Here is a 16440-nt window from a genome sequence, read left to right as displayed (position 1 = left end):
GAATCGGTCTAGTGGCTTATAGATTGCAGCTACCCACTGAGCTCAGCAGTGTACACCCCGTGTTCCATGTTTCCAATTTGAAAAAGTGTTTATCTGACGAAACCCTCATCATTCCACTTGAAGAAATAGAAATCAATGAGAATCTCCTGTTCGTCGAAGAACCAATCAAAATCATGGACAGTGAGGTGAAGCGTACTAAGCAAAGTCGCATTCCGATTGTGAATGTACGGTGGAACGCGAAGCGTGGGCCAGAATTCACTTGGGAACGCAAAGACCAGATGAAGAAGAAGCACCCTCACCTATTCTTGCATTCTTGAATCTAGCTTTAAAAAGAATTTCTGGACGAAATTCCCTCTAACAGGGGGATGATGTCAGAACTAGGAATTCTATACCATGTAACTACAACAATGATAACATTTGTGAACCAAAAATGTGAAAGCATGTATGATGCTTATTCAATAAAATTTTTTTTTCCATCAAACACTCTATACAAGCACTTCAAATAGTCAACAAAGGATTGGAAACCCAATAAATCTCGGTTTAAGTCTATTGTGGACTAGGATTTCCTTATTGGGCCTAAGGGGCCAATAAGCTCCTAATTTGACTATTTTCGGCTTAGAAATCTTAAACGGGCCCTAATTGGACCCACTCCCATTTATTTTAACATTTTGGGCCATATTGGGCCTAGAATGAAATAAAATACCCTAATGGACCTTATCGGGCCATAACAAATTTAATTAGCCCTAATGGGCCATAAAGTTCATACCTTGAATTATATTAGGCCGTAAACCATCATGGGAGCCCAATGGGCCAAAAATCATCAAATTGGGCCCACAACGTGAATTTGAGCAAAGGGGCGCAAAACTCTCTTCTCTTTTCTCTAATTCTCGGCCCAAGTGGGAAAACAAAAAAATAAAGAGAAATGTAGAATAATGAGGGCAAGACACCTCATAATTAACCATTGGAAACCCATGCATAAATCCCATATTTCCATGAATATCACCTCATCTCTCACCTCTCCTCTCTTCTTCTTATTCTCGGCCGATCCCCACTCACTCCACCTCATTCTCTTACAACAATATCACAAGAATACTCTCTCAAGAACATCCCCATTCTTCCTTCAAAATTTTCGAGATTTAGGGCTTTTCATTAAGGATATTCCACAATAATCATCATCATTGCTTTTTAAATCGAAATCAACCCATGAAAGCTTTCTAGGGCTGAAAATAGCATCAAACACTTCCATCTCTTCTTCAAATCGAAATCAACAAGCAAAGGTGAGTTCATACCCCTCTATTTTCGGTTTTCATATGTTTTATGGGGGAGAATACAAGTAAAATGTGTAGATCTATGAGTATATGTGTGATATGTGTGATTTCATGTGTATATGTGGTAAATATGTGCAAAAAATGAAAGATATTTCGAGATCTATATTTTATGATGGAAAAATATGTGATCTAGGGGGTATTACACATAACTAGTTAAGAAAATCTACCATATAAGGGTTAAAATGAACATGTTACAACATAAGACTCATTATTGGGTTATTTTTGTCAAATAAGCCAAAGTTTGGGGAAAGATTGTTATTCACGGTTTTCTTAAGGACTAAAAGAGTCAAAACAGTAAAAATAAATGTTTTTATGGATATCATACTCTTTTAAGGGCAAGAAGTGTAAATTGTAGCTTAATAGGCCAAATTTTGGGCTTTTCGGCCCATTAAGCCAAAACTTGTGAAAATTTCAACTTTCAAGGGAGTGAAATGATAAACTTCTCAAAACAGCGGGTAAAAAGGGTAAAAGAAAACTATTTCAGGGGTTAAAATGATGTATTTTCCAAACAAGGATCAAAAATGTAAAATTTTTGGATTTTGGGCCAAATTTGTAAAAGTTGCAAAAGTTTGGGCTTTAACCGAAAAATACTTTTCTGGAAGGGTTGAAACTGCCAAAGAGTAAGTTCTAAGCTAAAAAATATCACTTGAACAAGTTTTTGGGTCAAAAGTGTCAAGAAAATGGTTTAAGGGCTTAAAATGTTTTTTTTATATATATAAAGGACTAAAATTGTCAATTTTATCAAAGAAGGCTGAAAGGGGTTCGAACCAAGATTTTTGAGTCAATTATTTTATTTTTAAGATATTTGAGTTAAAATAAAAATACCAAACTACAATTCATGAAAATGGAAAGATGAAAACACATATAATTCCAAACATCGTTAAAAATAACTGACCGACTTTGTTCCGGTGCGAAATTAATGAAAGGCCCTGTATAATGGTTTGGTCTAGGTATAAGAGTTAGTGATAGGGGTTGTGTATGAAAAACATTTTTGTTTAAAGTTTGCGATTGTACTAGAGTTTACGGCCGTAAACTCCTTACGACCGTAAACTCCTCACGGTCATAAGGTCTATAAATAGGGAAGTGTGTCAGATGTTTTAGGTTGTTGATGCCTTTCGTATTTTCGAGTTCCACCAAGTTGTATCAGACGTTTTTAGGCTATAAAGCGTATGCAAGCTTGGTTTGTTCTTTATTTGCTTATTATTTCGTATTGTGTGGTTGCTATTTGTCTTTGATCATTGGTAGATCCGATTTTTGGACTTTACAATTGGTATAGAGCAAGACCAGCGTCAAAGGCATCTTACAGTTGCGTATTTGTGCTAATCGTACTTCACAGCGAAAAAGGGTTTTTGTTTCAGTCGAAATCTGAAATTTAAGAAGCTTTCGGTCCAAGCTTACGGCCGTAAAGATCGAGTTCACGGCCGCAAGCTCTTCAAGTTCCTTCACCACAAACGGAAATCCTTACCAGTGAATCGAGTTTTGGTATAAAGCTGCTAATATTAAAAACCATATTTAATCACATTGAATCATTAAAAATAAAATAATTTTTTGACAGTAAACAAATTTTTTGGCCGTAAATCGATTTCTAATTATCAGTTAATCGATTTCTGATTAATTACCGCTAAAATTTTTTTTCCGAAACTTTGCCGAGTTTGCGGCCGCAATTTTTTTTCGACGGTAAATTCAATTTTGCTCGACAGTAAACTAATTTTCGGAAGTTAATTAATTTTAATTTAAATAAAAATGGAATCAAAAAATCACAACCAATATCAAGAACTCGATGCTGTGATGGGTACCACCACGCGCATTCCAAGGCTCATGTCCGCTGATGGTTTCCCCGAGTGGAAATATAGAATTGAGAAATACATAAAGATGATGGACTTCAAAGTTTGGAAATGCATCATAAAGGACCCGATCAGAATCACCACTACAGTTGCAGGACAGGTGTTTGACAAGAAAATCGAAAACTACACTGATGAAGATTTTGAGAGTGTAGAGGAACAAGAAAAGGCATTGTCCATTTTAACTATGGCTCTCTCACCAGACATCGCTCAAGGATTCAGAGAATACACTTCTGCTAAAGCATTGTGGGAAGCCCTTATTGAGGTGTATGAGGGAAATGAGGACATGCGAGAGAGTCGCCAAGACATGATACGACAACGGTTTAACATGTTCAAATATGTGCCTGGAGAGACTCTTGAGGCTCAGCTGCAACGATTCACAACTCTTAACACGGAGATGACTGTGGCAGGGATCTTTTATACAAAATCTGAAATTAATAAGAAGCTACTGAATGCCCTCCCAAAATCTTGGGACATGAATGTAGCGGTTATTAAAAAGACTAAGGATCTCAATCGCCTCTCTCTAGCTGACGTGATGGAAGTCATCAAAGCATGTGATATTGATGACAAGCAACGAGAGATAAATCATGTCAACTCATACTCAACTGCAAATCTTGGCATTTTATCTAACAATGCTCTTTCTTCATTCTCTTATTCATCTGCAGGCTTATCCTTCACTGCTCCTTCTCAAGCTCAGATGCTCTCTCATCCATCTACTCCCTCTGCATCAGTCATACCCCAGCCACATAATCAATCATTCATGACTGTTTCGTCTTCAAATGTGGCGTCCTCTTCAAAGGGAAAGGAGTGTGATGAAAACCTTGTCTTTGCCATAGGGCTAGTCAATTGCTACAATGCACTTGTAGCTGGGGAGCTTCCACCTCAATTGTCATTTGTAGATCTTGATCAAATCCATCCGGAGGACGTTGAGGAAATGGACATCACATGGCAAATTTTCATGGCAGTCTTTAGGGCAAAACAGTTTGCCAAAAAGACAGGGAAGAATAATTAGGGAATGAGCATTGACAAGAAGGTTGGATTCAACAAGGGAAAGCTTCGGTGCTTCAAATGCCACGAGCCAGGGCATTTTGCTCGTGATTGCCCACATCCCGATAGAAGAGTTAATAACGACAGAACAATGGTTGCAGTTGGGAACAGCCGAAGCAGTGGTCAAGCAAACAATGAGAAGGCTATGGTTGCACAATCTTTCGACTGGGAAGATCAGATACAAACTCTCAACATCTCTGGACCAGAAAATGCTCACCTGGCACAGGTAAGGGATGACACTCCAGCAGGGATTGTTGCAGCTGAGGACAGTGTGATGAAGCTACAGTTTGCCTTGATGGTATCCTCTTTTCATGAACCTAATGATGGGTTTTGAGCATTCTAACACTTCCTAAGTGTACATGCAACCCTAATAAACCTTGGATCTATGTTTGTCTAAGATACATGCAAATAATTATTTTCCAAGGTTTATATCCTAACTAGCATGGCATGGGGAACATGAATCAAATAAAGCTAGAAGACATACTTACCTTGTAGTTGATGTTGATTGCTTGGACATGCCTCAAATGAAAGTCACAAATCACCACAAACTTGGAACTTTGAGAGAATAGTCACTACTATCTTGAAATTGCCCTCACCTCAACAAGTGTCAACTAGTGTGATTTCAAGAACCAAGACCTCCTTTATATAGTGTGGTGGATTAGGGTTACATCCATGTAAACCCTAATACCCATGTCTCTTCATTTCCATGAGATCCATGGGTTAAAGCTCCATGGAGTATCCATGGACTTCTCCATGCAAGCCTAGCCCATTCCAAATAAGCATAAGCCCACACTATATAAATATAGAAGCCCATATTTAATTAGTAATATCTTTGATCACTAAATTAATCCTAGATTAATTATAGATCACTACTAATTAAATAATATGATCTTATATTAATATATTAGAACTTATAATATATTAATAAATCATAGCTTGTACTATTCTCAAATATTATCCATAAATTGTTCAGGTGAAGTGCAACCCAAATGGACCATGCCGGGTCGGGTCAAGTACATACCAATTATAGTTATGGACTTAGACACTATATCCAACACCTAATTCATCCAAGGTAAGTCTCCCATCATGCTCTCAGGCTTGTATTGATTATGTAAAAACCCTACATGAGAAAATTGAAACTTTAGAAAGCGAATTAGAAAGCCTTAAAATCCTTCGTGAACTAAATGACAAATTAAAAAGGGATGTAGAAGACCTTAGATATGAAGGGTATCAATTTAGAAAAGGTCAAAAACCTCTTAAGGCTCAACTAGAATAAAAAATTATGGACTTTAGGAAACTCCAGGAGGACTACAATAATAAATGCGAAAACTATGATTATGTAGTAAAACAAAACGCAGAATTAGTGGCTGAAATTGAATCTTTAAGTGGCAAATTTGAAACTGCCAAGCTTGATGTTAGGAAATATGATCATTCAAGTGAGGTAGTTGCAAATATGATAGATCACAGCATGAAATTAAAGAAAAATCAATCAAAAGGTCTAGGATATAATAATGTGCCACCTCCTTTTAATCATTCATATCTGAATAAGCCATTGTCCAAAGAAGAGATTGCTAATGAATCATTTATGGTTTATGGCAAATCTTATGGTTTTGTTTCGGGAGGATTTATTAATGTTGAAAATACTAACATTTCTACTTCTCCTGCAGATCAATCCATGAATCAATCACAACACGAAGTTGAAGGATCTATGTCTGAACATAAAACTGAGTCCAAACCTGAAGTTTTCGTTTTAAATAAAGACAATTCTTTTTCAAATGTTTTAAGTGACAATAGTTCTTGTGGTGTTTTTGATTCTTCTGATACTGTTTTTGTTTCTTCTGATACCGTGGTTGTTACTTCTGATACTGGTTGTCAAATGTCTAATACAGTTTTGAACAATTTGGTTGACAATTTGAATGTTTGTGATAAACATGTTGAAACACCACTAGTCTCACAACCCTCCACTATCATAGCACCCTCACTTGCCTCACAACCTAATAATGTTGCTTGTTCTTATGAGAGAAGCAAGGGTGTTGGTAGAGAAAACAAATCTGATCAATGCAGTACAAGTTCTAAAAATAACAAGCAGATTTGTTTTAATTGTGGCACTAGTGGTCATATTGCTAGAAATTGTCTTAATCGTATGTTTGTGAGTTATAATCTTCTAAGAGGGGAGAACGAGTTCAGAGGAAGGTATTTAAATAGAAACTCCTCCAGAAGTCATTCTCGAAATGATGATTGGGCAAATGAACGAAATAGAAAACGGGCTGTTTTTCACAGACATAAAACGGTTTTTAATCACCCTGTCCCAGGCAGTCTGCCGAAAACGAGCACAGCCAAGCCAAGGTCAAGCTCGTCACGAAGCAGTAGTGGGTCTTCAACCAACTCTAGTAGAAGTTACACATGTTTTGAGCAGACTGTCAAGCACTCAATGACTAAATCAACTGGGACATTTAGAAAACCTAATTATAAATGGTTGCCCAAATCTGCTCCCAATACATCATCTGTGTCCTCAGAAAAGTTTAAATGTAATAAATCTGAAAAGGCATCGGGATCACCCAGGAAGATCATGACCTGGGTGCCCAAATCTAATTAAACCCGCACATTTTGCAGGGACAGTTGCGGGGAAATGTCGTCAGACATTGGTTCGTCAACAATGGCTGTTCCCGGCATATGACGGGAGATATCGCCCAAATGCACAACATTCAATTATTTAATGGGGGATATGTCTCTTTTTCGGGTGGAGATGGCGATAAGATCACTCAAAGAGGAACCGTATCAAATGGAGTTCTAAGTTTCGAAAACATGAATTTCGCTCCCGAGTTGAAACATAGTCTGTTAAGTGTTTCTCAGATCTGTGACAAGGGCTATTCTACGCATTTCACTGACAAGGAATGCATGATTCTAAAGCCAGGCTTTGTCATCCCATAAGAATGGATTCTCGTAAAATCAAAAAGGGATGGGAACACCTATATCATTGACATGAATAGCAATCTTCCAGAACAAGTTACGTGTCTATTCTCCAAGATCTCCGAGCAAACTGCAATGTTGTGGCACCAAAGATTAGGTCATGCTAACGCCAAGAATATAAATCGTCTTGCAAAGAATGAGATGGTCCGTGGGTTGCCCGTCAAGGACTTTATTACGTTTGAAAAATGTGTGTTGTGCGCTCATGGAAAGCATCATCGAAAGCCGCACTTGCCAAAACAGGTCAACTCAATTAGTCAGGTTCTTCAATTACTTCATATGGATTTGTTCGGTCCAGTGAATGTACTTAGCATCAACAGAAGCTCTTACTGTCTAGTTGTGATTGATGATTTCTCTCGATTTACGTGGGTTTTCTTTCTATCCAACAAAGATGGCGTCACTGAATTGATCAAGAAGTTCATTATGCTAGTTGAGAATCAGACCAACAATCGGGTGAAGACGCTTCGTACCGATAATGGAACAGAGTTTAAGAATTCAGTTCTCAATCATTTCTGCGCTGAAAAGGGTATCTTGCGTCAATTTAGTTCAGCTCATACACCTCAACAAAATGGTGTTGCTGAAAGGCGGAACAAAACGCTAAAAGACGCTGCAAGAACGATGCTGTGTGACTCAAAGCTGCCAGTTTTCTTCTGGGCTGAGGCGATAAACACTGCCTGTTATGTTCAGAATCGAGTGCTAATCAACAAAGCTAAAATGAAAACTCCGTATGAAATTTACTATGGACACAAGCCATCAGTCAGTCATTTCCGCGTATTTGGCTGTGCTTGCACCCTTCTTCACCTAGATGCCAACCCGAAGTTTAATGCCAAGGTCGATGACTTTTATTTTGTAGGGTATGCTGCTCGCACTGCCTATAGAGTCTACAAAAAGAAAACCAAACAGATTGTGGAATCCTATGACGTGCGTTGGTTGGAAGAGAATGAGACAGATGCAAGAGTGGGTTCGGATTGGTTGTTTGATTACACGTCACTTTTCAAATCCTTAAACGTGTATTCAAGTGATATATCTAGAACTGATTCGCACTGGAAGAGTATCTCTGAAGATGAATACGAAGAAGTTGTGTACAAGCCTGTATCTAAATCCTCTGCTTCATCGAAAGGGAAAGCTAAAGCTTCACATGAGGGAGAGTCCTCTGGTTCGCATAAGGGAGGATCTCCTGCTACATCTGAGGGGGAGCCTTCTGCTGCACCTGAGGGGGAGCCTACTACTGCACCTGAGGGGGAGTCTTCTGCAACATCTTCGGGAGAGTCCTCTGCTACTCCTCAAAGGAGGTCGTTTTTGGAACATGATAGTCCTCAATCAGTCCATACTGATTCTTCTGATTCTGAAACGACACCTCACATATCTACAGAGAAAGAGTTCATTCCAAATGATTCTTCCACTGTCTCTTCAACCTTTATGGAATTACTCTTTCCTAATCTTATTGCAGATGAGTATGTCGCAGAACCATCTGGTGCTGCTCAACCAGAAAATGAAGGAGGTATCAACATTCACACTCTTCCTGTTTCTCTCAATGACATCAGCCAAGAAATACCTTCAAGGGTTCAACGCGATCATCCGATCGAAAACGTTATTGGCCAGCTAGATGATGGTGTTAAAACTAGAAGTCAGAGTGGAGACGTGAATACATGTCTGTACTCTTGCTTTATTTCTCAAATTGAGCCCAAGAATGTAGAAATGGCTCTATAAGAACCTAGTTGGGTGGATGCAATGCATGAGGAATTGCACCAATTTGAAAAACTCGGTGTTTGGAAGTTAGTTGAGTTACCGAAGGGTAAGAAGTCGCTTGACACACGATGGGTCTATCGCAACAAGCAGGATGATTCAGGGGTTATTGTGCGAAACAAAGCTCGATTGGTAGTTCGTGGGTTTCGACAAGTCGAGGGTCTTGACTACACTGAAGTTTATGCTCCAGTAGCTCGCCTAGAGGCTATTCGTATCTTCCTAGCGTATGCTTCTTATATGAACTTTACCGTTTTTCAAATGGATGTCAAGACTGCCTTCTTGTATGGCAAGGTGAAGGAAGAAATCTACGTTGATCAACCCCCTGGGTTTGTTGACTCAAAGTATCCTAATCATGTCTACAAGCTGGAAAAAGCGTTATATGGGCTGCATCAAGCTCCTAGAGCATGGTATGCGACCCTAACAAAGCATTTGCTCGAACATGGTTACTCTCGCGGCACTATCGATCAAACATTGTTCATAAAGCACGTCGACAAGGACCAGATACTCGTACAAATATATGTCGACGACATCATCTTTTGGATCAACCAGTCAACAGCTTTGCAAGGAGTTCGAATGTGTAATGAAGAAACGATTAGAAATGAGTTCTTTGGGAGAAATGACCATGTTTTTGGGGCTTCAGGTTAAACAGAATTCAACCGGAATCCTGCTACATCAAGCCAAGTATGTGGAGGATATTCTTGAGAAGTTTGCGTTTCACGATGCTAAATCTGCGTCAACACCGATGGCTGAACGACCTCTTCTGACTCCAAATCCTGAAGGCGAGTTCGTAGATCAAACTCTTTATCAATCAATGATCGGATCGCTGATGTATCTTACTGCAAGTCGACCTGACATTATGTTTGCAGTTTGTCAATGCGCACACTATCAGGCTAATCCTAAACTTTCTCATCTTATTGCTGTCAAAAGAATTTTTCGGTATATCAAAGGAAGCCCTAAATTGGGTCTTTGGTATCCGAAGAATTCTGAATTTGATCTTTATGCTTTTACTGACAGTAATTATGGAGGCTGTGAGCTTGACAGGAAATCAACTTCAGGAGGATGTCAATACCTAGGTGACAGATTAGTTTCATGGCAATGCAAGAAGCAGCACACTGTCTCGACTTCAACAGCAGAGGCGGAATATGTTGCTGCATCAGCTTGCTGCTCTCAAATTATCTGGATCCAACATCTACTGTTGGACTACGGTTTAAATTACTTTGAAATCCCTATCTATTGTGACAATGAAGCGGCAATTAAAATTGCTAAAAACCCAGTCCAACACTCTAAAACCAAACACATCGACATTAAAATTCACTTTATCAGAGACTGTTATGAACGATCTTTAATCCGGCTAGAACAAGTCCACACTGATAATAATGTGGCGGATTTGTTCACAAAGCCATTTAACAAAGCTCGCTTTGATGTGCTTGTGGGATTTCTGAAAATGATACGTATTGAGGATTAAGTTTTTTATTTTATTTTTTTTCTTTTTTCTTAATTTGTTTTATTTTTAATTTTTATTTATTTTCATTTTGATTTCTTGTTTTAGGATAGTTTAAATTTGTACATTTTTTATTTTTTATTTCGTATTCTCACCCATGCACAAATTTAGGGGGAGAAATATAATAATCCAAAAACAACAAAAAAATAAAAAAAATAAAAATCCAAAAATAGTGTCATTTGTGCTTAGAAAATTGAAAAATTATTGTTGATAGCTTCGGTTGTAGGTATTGTGATCGGAAATGAAATCAGCAAGTGATAACGGGCAATCTGAATCGACGTAATGTAGCTAAGTTGAATCGTCTACGCTCTGTACTCGATGTGCTGGTAGGCACGAAAGATTCTAAATGGACTTGACTAGGAAAAGTTGAACCTAATGAATTTAAGGACTTGAGAAACTTTGACCTAGTTAGATCCGTTTAACCTGATGTCACGACGCTCGGATAGGTTGAGTAGGGAGATATACATGGGAATCTATCGGTCACACTAAATAATCCGTATCTGGAACTGTGGAGTCACTTTTCCTCGATGTGAGGATTCTGTCCTTGATTCTGGTTGGATGGGGCGACTGGTAAATTCCGATAAATTAGGTCTGTAGAATGTCATTTTCTTTCTTTCCTACTGTTAGTCATATGTTGCACCCTTTGCGTGATTGGAAGAGATCTGACCTGGATTACAACATATGCAATTCCATTTCTCTGCATGTGATATCTATGAAACTTCTCCTATCTGTTAGCCATATGATGTCTCCTTTGCGTGACTTCAAATCCGACCTGGTACACAGCATATGCAACTTTCTACTTCTCAACCCCTCTAAAGTGATAAGTTATTGAATTCTGAATCTATTTTCTCTCTGAATGGTTGTTTGCTCACCCGGTGTAAGGAGTACTCTGGAAGTTCTTGATGGCTGGGGCATATCAGGAAATGGGAAACACGTTCTGGTACACTTAAAAATTGAACACATACAGGTTGTCTGTAGATCTCACTGCTCGATTTAGGTGGACAACAATATCCCTGGTTGTAGTCACTTAAATGGTCATAAGGTAAATTTAGTTAAGATTTAGGATTTATCATAATAAGATAAATTTACAATTAGATATATGCCTGAATCTTGTCATTGGTAAAATGTCCAAAACTGTCAAAAAATTTTGGGTTTAAGTGGACCACAATACTGGTAATCGATCAGACGAAGATGTGAAGATAAGGGTACCGACAAGTGGAATAAGTTTGTCCAACAACTTTGATCCAAGCATCACAAAAGTTATAGTGGTTAAGTTTTGTTTTGTCAAATTATTTTATTTGAATTTTATTTTTACTTCTAAAATCTTAATTTTAATTTTTTTTATTTTTTAATTTTTAATTTTTTATTTTTAAATTTTATTTTATTTTTGTTTTACTTTTATTTTTATTATTTTTACTATTTTAGTTTTATTTTTAATTTCATTTTATTTTTCTAGCAATTAAATTTTGTTTTGTTAGTTTTTATTTTTATTTTCGAAATTATTTTAAAATTAATCCTCAAAGTTTTTTTAAAAAATTTAATTGTTGGAAGTTGAAAATACTGGGTAGTTATCAGGTAAGAGCGTAAGTGAGGGTGAAAGGGGTAAAAAGGAGTTCACTGCCGGAATCTCCTCATTCACGAGATTCCGCCCGCAAACACCACTTAAACCCTCTCAAAAAGCTCGAAAAATTTTTCTTTGATTTTCGGAAAACCAGTTACATCATCTCAAAGGTAATCACTTCTAGATCACGAATATGTGTTTTGTTTCAATTTTCACCGAGCCATTTTATCGGAAATCGAGAAAAAGGCTTCGACGGAGCTTACGGCCGTAAGCTCCGGCCGTAAACTCCAATTTGACATTGTTTTGAATTTATTTTGTTGCGACTAATCCCTACATTTGCATATATCTAAATGTTATACATCAATTTGTCGTGTAGGTATGGTTTTTGTGGCTTTTTCGATTAAATGTTCATCGGCCGTAAACTCGGTGTTTATGGCCCAAGAACAATTCATTTACTTCCTTGATAATTGATTAAATAATTATGGTATTTCGATATGATGAGTTTGCAAAAAGGCTCTTAGGCCGTAAACTTCGAGTTTACGACCCAAGAACTAGGTGTTTACTGTCGGTTTTAAAAATTAAAATTCGTGATTTTTTTTTTTGATAACTTTGGCTGTAAACCTGTTTTTCCAACTCAATTTTTAATTAAAATTTTGTCTTGATCATATTTTTAATTAAAATAATTTTTGGGTTAAAAAAAAATTTTGTTTAAGTTTTCTTACAGTTCATGTTTGAGTGCAGAAAATGGCGAATTTGAAATTTGCAGACATGCACAACCTTGCAATCGTGCTTGCAGACACTCCAGCAATTCACTCTGATATGCGCTCGATGATTCATCGGTTGCAGGAATGTTGCTTAGCATCCGCGATCACGGTCAATCCAGTGGTGTATCAAAATTTGATTCGCGAGTTTTGGGCGACTGCTAAAACGAACATGGATGATGATGACAACTTTACTGTGAAGGCCAAAGTTCAGGGACGAGAGAATGTGATTGATGAAGGCTTCATTCGCGAGGCACTGCTCATTGACGATCAACCCAATTTCCCAACAGAAATTGGAATTGAAGACGCTCAACGAATTCTACACAGAATGAGCTATGAGGGAACTTTTCTGCTGACACTGAAGAAGTTACTGCATCCATACTGGAGGTTCTTAGCGCATGTTTTTGTTAGATGCATTTCAGGGAGAAGGTCTGGAGCCGATGAGATTTCACAGCGCACAACTGGTACACCGGTATCTCTTGCTGCTGGCATAAGATTCAACTTCTCAAAGTTCATCTTGGATGAATTTGTTATTAACATCAGAGCCTCTACCCGGGATACTTTTCTGCTGTATCCTCGTTTTGTCCAAATGTTCATCAACATTCAGTTTCCTAATGTAAGGAAGGAGGGAGAGACGCTTGATATGAAGTCCTTGGGTCCCCACACGGTGGGACTCATCAAACAAAATCGTAAAGGCAAGTTTATCTTTCAAGGACTATATCCTCTAGAGAAGTTTGGCAAGTTTACAGAGTTGGATGAACCGACGGATTCATACGATTCGTCTGAACAAACCTCGTTAGAGCAAGCATCTGCTGAAAAATCGACTCCGAATAACATTGTTACTGATATATCAGAGGATGAAGGAACTGAAAAGGATGACACACCAACTCCTAACGCTCAAATCGCCTCAGAACATGAAAAGAAGTTGAGCCATGATCAAGAAGGTGCAGAAATGCATGTCGGTGAAGAAAGAAACGATTCGTTCAGTGATCTTGATTTAACAGGTTTTGATCGTGATGACATTGCGGCTTCCTTGGCCAGCAGTGCAAACATTGTGTCGCATGAAAACCTTGACACGATTTTCAACAATGTCGATGACGTTGTTCTGCAAACAACCGAGACTAGGAAGTCAAGCGAAATGTTTGAAACTCAAACTCCAACATCAAAACAAATGGTGTCTGCTTCAATTCCCATGGAGATAGTTATAGGGTGTTCCCCTCTTGTATCCACTTCTCCTACATCTGAACCATTTATGAGTGTATTTACCCCAGATTCTGACCAACCTCAATCTAAAAGACAAAGGCTAGACGTGAGGCAATCTGAGCTAATTGCAAGCTTGATTAGCGGTCTTCCTACCCCTCCTGTCACTACTGCTACCACTAGACTCACAACCACCAAGATGTTTTCTACAGGTCCGAGTTCAGCATTTAATGTTGCTGGTCCCTCTGCACTGCCTGGTTTCTCAGTTCCAAGGTATAATCGAGATGCTGCTTCTGAAAGGTTGGCGCTGCACATGGCTGAAGAACAACTTCTATCGCCAGACCCTCGAGGAAAAGGTGTTTCAATTGAAGACGGTGGTGCTAGGGGTGACAATCTCACTCTTTCTGGTTTGCAAAAAGAGATTTCAGTTCTAAGCCAGAAGAATATTAAGTTAGATATTCAGGTAGCAGAACTTCGTGCTGAAACCTTCATATTCAAGTCTCTAAGTTACAATCAGATAAATCTAATCTTGGAGTACAAGTGGCCGAGCTCAAAAAGGATAAAAAGCTGAAGACTAAGCAGATCTCCGATTTGCAAGATCATTTTAATCTGCTAACTTCAAGCTACTTTGAACTGAAGAAGAAACTTGAAGTTGACCTTGGAGAAAAATATCAAACATCAGTTGAAGAACAAAGGATTAATCTTCACGTACAAGCCTTCCCAGTTGACCTACCAGTCGGTCAGTCTTTTGGTACTGCTGATCGTGGTGTTGATGAACCTCCTTTGGCTCCACATATTCAAGAAATCATTCGTCGTGGTCAAGAAGATGAAGTGAAGAAAGGATAGTTGTTGTTTAAGAGGAACTCCAATCTGAATGCTTCTCGGGGTGAACCGTTAATCACTGTTACTGATCTTGAATTGGTTAGGTTCCGAGATACGTTTGGAGACAGGTCGGGAGTTGCCGCTTGGGGATTCCATGACCCTCTTAGGATGTGGATTGTCATTCGCAAGAGCGGTAATTCTGAGCTGTACAAAAATATTCATGCTTTTGGGTCATTTACAAGGATCGATCTGATAGAGTTATCTCAAGCTCCGTTCATCAATCTGATGAACAATTCATAGGTCACTCAGTTTAAATATTTCCTTGATGATCAAGTGAAGAAGGGATTTCCATCTATGCCAACAACAGAATCTGTCATATTTGAACATTCAGATGTTTTGGAACCGTCCACTGACAAGCCGTTGCAGGTAGTGATGTGGCCCGCAACAAAACAAGTCAAGCAGTTTCCGGTGCTTCAGGACTATCCAGATGGGTCTCTTAGCTCTTTGGAGTGCTGGTTTTTTGATGAAACTACTTCTAGTGCCGTCATCAAACTTAAGAATGGGTGCATCAGGTTGTATGATCGCAGAGACTTGTTGCAGTTCAGGAAGTGGGATATTCATTATCTTAGCAACTTTCAGATTAAAGTTGTTGAAGATATATATGAAGAAGGTGCTAAAGTGTACACGAAAATGGTGGCTGAAATTTTGAGCAAGCGTATGTGGAATGGAGCCATGGGACAAATGGACGTTATGATTGTCAACAAGGGGTGACCTCGGGCTAGTCCAAACCAAGGGGGATATTGAAAGGCCCTGTATAATGGTTTGGTCTAGGTATAAGAGTTAGTGATAGGGGTTGTGTATGAAAAACGTTTTTGTTTAAACTTTGCGGTTGTACTAGAGTTTACGGCCGTAAACTCCTCACAGTCATAAGGTCTATAAATAGGGAATTGTGTCAGATGTTTTAGGTTGTTGATGCCTTTCATATTTTCGAGTTCCACCAAGTTGTATCAGACGTTTTTAGGCTATAAAGCGTATGCAAGCTTGGTTTGTTCTTTCTTTGCTTATTATTTCGTATTGTGTGGTTGCTATTTGTCTTTGATCATTGGTAGATCCGATTTTTGGACTTTACAATTAACAATCAAGCAATCAAACTTTCCAACAATTAAACCCTACCTAAAACAAGTAAACACTCAAATCTTTGGGCTTGAAAGTTCCAATCATGCTTGTTGGGCCTTTGTGACCCATTAACATGATTTTTGGGCCTAAGAGATAATAATAAATGTTATTGGGCCTTCTATGACCCAATTTCATACTTAAGGGACCCTCAATGGCTTTTAAGTGCTATTGGACCTTAGTGGCCCATCAGCATTGCTAGTAAGTTCCAAGTAAATCAAATGCGAAATGGGCCAGCGTGTCCTTCGTATAACCAATAGCCATAAATAATACGCGGGAATAGTAGGATCTTGTAATCAACTTCTCCTCGTTTATTAGGCTGATCGTCAATCCAAGTAAACAAATACAAGTCGATAATCAATAGTAATCAAAGTCAATTGGGATTTAGTGAGTAATAATGGGTGGCACCAACGTGTGTTGGTCGTAGTCTGTAGTTATAATCAAAGTCTCCTGGAGAGAGAGCGAGAGTTTGTGTATAGATCTATACGGGGGT

This window comes from Lactuca serriola, chromosome 5 (genome assembly GCF_051521515.1).
Source record: "Lactuca serriola cultivar US96UC23 chromosome 5, Lser_US96UC23_V15, whole genome shotgun sequence".
NCBI lineage: Eukaryota > Viridiplantae > Streptophyta > Magnoliopsida > Asterales > Asteraceae > Lactuca > Lactuca serriola.
This window is presented reverse-complemented; position numbering follows the sequence as displayed.